This window comes from Elephas maximus, chromosome 9, assembly GCF_024166365.1.
Source record: "Elephas maximus indicus isolate mEleMax1 chromosome 9, mEleMax1 primary haplotype, whole genome shotgun sequence".
NCBI classification, from domain to species: domain Eukaryota; kingdom Metazoa; phylum Chordata; class Mammalia; order Proboscidea; family Elephantidae; genus Elephas; species Elephas maximus.
Genome location: NC_064827.1, coordinates 28,199,288 through 28,204,202, shown reverse-complemented (window position 1 = coordinate 28,204,202; position 4,915 = coordinate 28,199,288). Strand labels below are relative to the sequence as shown.

General features: G+C 37.4%; 1 non-coding gene across 1 annotated transcript; it reads left to right on the top strand.

Annotated features, from left to right (window-relative positions):
• Nucleotides 1–493: 493 nt before the first annotated feature.
• On the top strand, nt 494–599 carry LOC126083470 (U6 spliceosomal RNA). The gene has a single exon (XR_007518816.1). It is a non-coding gene; the product is annotated as a U6 spliceosomal RNA (small nuclear RNA).
• Nucleotides 600–4,915: the final 4,316 nt, after the last annotated feature.

The window sequence follows — 4,915 nt, the reverse complement described above, 5'->3', positions numbered from 1 at the left end:
GAAAAAATTTTGCTTGTTACATATCTGACAAAGGACTCTTTTCCAGCATGTATAAATAGTACAACTCAATAATAAGACAAACAATCCAAGACAAAAGCGGGGGGATGGGGGCAGGAGCTGTAAAATAAATACTTCCACAAAGAAAATATACAAATGGCAAAAAAGCACAATGAGATATCAGTATACACCCATTAGAATAATTAAAAATAAAATAACTGACAATACAAAGTGTTGGTGAAAATGTGGAGAAATTCGAATTCCCATTGTTGGTGGGAATGCAAAATGACACATCAGTTTGGAAAACAATTTGCCAGTATCATATAAAATTAAACATACACTTGTTATAAATCAAACCCATTGCCATCAAGTCAATTCCGACTCATAGCAACCCGATGGGACAGAGCAGAACGGCCCATAGCGTCTCTAAGGAGCGCCGGTGGATTTGAACCGCCGGCCTTTTGGTAAGCAGCCATAATTCTTAACCACGCCACCAGGGTTTCCTCGGCAGCACATATACTAAAATTAGAACAATACAGAGAAGATTAGCACAGCCCCTATGCAAGGATGGCACACAAATTTGTGAAGCGTTCCGTATTTCCCTGTGTATATTCTCAACAACGACAACAAAATAAATAAGACCTAGCAATCCTACTCCTAGATATTTAACTAAGAGAAATGAAAATATGCCTACATAAGATCTGTACACAAATACACATATCAGTTTTCTTCACAATACTCCCAAACTGGACATAATCCCAAATGTCCACAACTCAATAACAAATTAACAAATTTGGTACAGCCATATAATGGAATACTGCTCAACAATAAAAAGGAATGGGCTACTGATACATGCAAGAACACAGACGACTCAAAAATATGCTAAGTCAAAGAAGCTACACACACATACAAGATATTATCTATTATTTAATTCCACTTATATGAAATTCTAGAAAAAGGAAATTTCTGGTGACTGAAAGTGTATCAGTGTTTGCCTAAGGCTGAGGTGGGGAACAACTGCCAAGTGGCACAAAATTTTTTGTGGTGATTGAATTATTCTGAAATTCTATTGTGGGTGGATGACTATATACATGTACCAAAACTCATAGACCTGTACACTTAAAATGGGTTAATTTTCTTATATGTAAATTATATGTCAATAAAACTGTAAAATAAAAAGACTCTGCAGTAGTGATATGAAGAACAGTTTTTATAAATAGCTATAAAGTAATGTTCACAATAATGGAAATAAGTGAATAAGCTCTCTCTCATCCTCATCTTATCCCTTTTAACTTCATTATCGGGGGCAAATGACTAAGAGATCTTTGGAAATTAGTCTTTACTTTTTGTCTAAATGCTCCCAACTGGATAGTATTGCTTCCTTTATATAAAACACCAAATACAAATGCTGCCCAGATGGACAAAAGATGTATTGTCTTCAAACCACTGGTTGGCTCCTTATACTTAACTTTTACTTCAGATATTCAAGTTTAAAAGCAACCAGATGAAGTTTTATGGAATTTTGTAAAGAGGGGGGAAAAAAAAAGAAGTTGAAGAAGAAATAAAGAAAACAACTTTTGCTCATGGGAGGAAACTTTTTGTGCCAACTTTTAGTTCAGAGTGATCTTTTGTTGGCCAAATTCCAAATTCCTCAAAGTACAGGCTTATAATGGAAGTGCTGACACAATCTCAAATGTAGCGCTGCAAACAGGACGATATAATAAACAGCAAGTAAATCTACTCACTATCTTTTATGATAGTCTCCTTCCTTTGCAACAATTCATCCCATTTTCGCTTTTGTTGTGACTGTAATAATACACTAGAAAAGGGGCTGAAAATCACGTTTTTTCTAAAATCTGTTTTCATGCACTTTTATAATAAAAATTACCCTTGGTCCTGAAATTTTTCAGACTTTTTTTCTCAACACTGATTTTAAAAAGTATTTTATTTTGCACCAAGTGCAAACTTTCTTTTCATTTAGCCTATTTCTGTTGTCCTATTAAATAACACAGACATTGCAGATTTGTTTTTAAGCTACCTGCCCCTTCCGTGAGGATACCGTCAATTTCTGTAACTAAAAAGAATCTAGGTGAATAACTTTTACTTATTTGAAGGAAAGAAGTAGCTCAGTTTGCACAAAAGTGTTTTTGCACTCTACATTTCATGTTTTACTGAGAGTTGGACAACTAAAAATGCTACATTATTACCATGTTAATTAGAAGCTTAATGTGTGATAGAAAAAAATTAGATATTACATACATTTCTAAAAGTGCCTCAAATAAACTATGCTTACCAATTTGGTTAATGAATCAAGTGTAATTCCCATAATGCACTTGAAATAATTGGGCTCAACTACATGGAAAAGAATTCACAGTTCTTGTTTTTTCAGTTCAAGTGTGAGACACCTAAATCTTTCATTCAAAGTTTTTCCCTTCACGGCTTCATCTTGTTCTCTTCCTTCAAATTATTTAAGCCTAACTGTTAAATGCGAGCCCTAGTGGTGTACTGGTTAAGATCTGCAGCTGCTAACCAAAAGACTGGCAGTTCAAATCCATCAGCCTCTCCCTGGAAGCCCTGAGGGGCAGTTCTACTCTGTTCCATAGGGTCACAATGAGTCGGAATACACTTGATGGCAACGGGTTTGATTTGGTAACCGTTAAACCACCAGCCGCTCCGAGGGAGAAAGATGTGGCAGTCCGCTTCCATAGAGATTTACAATCTTGGAAACCCTATGGGGTTGCTATGAGTCAGAATCAACTCGATGGCAACGGGTTTGGTTTGGTTGGTTTTCGCTGTTAAACAGGTCTTTCAAATTATGGTTTGTATGTGTGCACATAGGGGCATGACTTACCTTTCTGAGGGATGTATACCTGAGAATTTCCTGAATTTAGGGTATGTAAAAATCTCTAAGGGTCTTTCCACAATTGTCAATGATTAAGATCTGGTGTGATAAACGTAGACATTTGAAATTCAATAATAAGGACTGATCACTCAGAGTTAGGTAACAATAAGTACAGCCTTCACATTACATTTTGTCCGTAGAAATTTAGGTCACATCCCAAGGAACGGGAGAGGGTTTACACACGGTTGGCACTGGGAGTGGAATGAATCTGGTCTCAAAATTCAGGTGGGATCAACGCATAAAAGTTTTCATCCTAATAGTGCTCCAATTGACACTGTCACTGGAAGAATATGAATAATTCCAAGGACTGAATTAGTTGAAATATACTCTCAAATTTGGAAGATGACTGTAATGAGAGCGCCTGCATGGCCAAAATTACCAGAGACGCCAGCACTGTTTCTGACCAATTTTCCACTTCTGTGTCTATAAATATATGCCTTAATTTTTGTGGGAGGATAAAAGGCTCACAGACTGTTATATCCAGAACATTACTAAAAACATTCTAATATGGAGGTCAGTGTTACAGTGAGGTATAATATCCCTTGGATCCTTCTTCCTGGCAATCATCTTCCTACAGACAAAAGAATAAACCTGTTGCTTTCGAGTTGATTCTGACTCATAGCAATCCTACAGGACAGAGTAGAACTGCCCTATAGGGTTTCCAAGGCTATAATCTTTATGGAAGCTGACTTCCACATCCTCCTCCCGAAGAGTGGCTGGTAGGTTGAAACCACCGACCTTTTGGTTAGCAGCCATGTACATAACCATTGCACCACCAGGGCGAAAGAATAAATGTGTCTATTTCCATTTTCCTAATACCATTTATTTTATTTTTTTTACATTTTATTCCTCTCATGCTCCATTACCTTACAATTTAGAGAAATGATGCATTTAATCATTAAAATTATTGTAATTATGTGAGTGCTATCACTAGGCAGTATATAAGGCAGCACAAAAATTGGTACAGGTTTTAACTGCTGTGAACTCAAAGAAATGTTCCCTTCAGAGGTAAGGGAAAGCTTCACAGAGGAGGTGGGAACTGAGTAGAACAATGGGTAGGAGAGAGGCAGGTAGATGGAAAAGAGAAGAACATCTAGGATGAACTTAATGATGTCTAGGAAAACCATTTTCTGGGAAGGGACGGATAGGAATGGGTCAGTATACAGGGAATGCACGTGCCTTCTCCATCTATAAATCCTGCAGTTTTAATATGATTCTCAAAAACAGCCTTCACTTGCTCTAATCCTAAACTTTCAGCATAAATAGAGAATAGGGACAAATCTGTCATTTTACAATGGCTGATTTTTTTTTTTTTAATTTTTATCCACCTTCTCTATTAAAATAAGAAGCCCTGGTGGTGCAATGGTTAAGCACTTGGCTACTAACCAAACCCACCAGTTCGAACCCACCAGCTGTTCTGTGGGAGAAAGACCTACCAATCCACTTCCATAAAGATTACAGCCGAGAAAAACTCTATAGGGCAGTTCTACTCTGTCACATAGGATCACAATGAGTCAAAATTGATTCAATGGTACCCAACAACAACATTTATTAAAATGATTTTAGCTGCTAGGTCATATAAACCTCAAAACGATCATTGACTTGACACACACAAAAAAACATTTACTTTTTGTTCACAGTACAGACTAATATAGATGGCTCCAGTTCTCAGCTGAGTGGTCTTTCACATGATCATTTTGGTACTCAGGCTCCTTTCAACTTGCCCTTCCCGGATCTGGGAGTCCTCCTTATTTACAACAACAGGAAAAGCGACCATGGAGAAGGCACATCTACTTCTTCATCACTTCAGCCCAGAATGACCCATAACACTTCCACTCATATTCCCTTTGGCTAGAACCAGCCACAGGGTCCTAATTAGATACAAGAAGGGTAGAAAGTGTGGTCCCTGCTGAGCAGTTACTTCCCTAGAACAACTCAACATTGTGAACACAAACCTTTGATGGAGAGCTAGCTTCCCTCCTACGCATCTAAAAAGATATACGTCTTATGTCATTA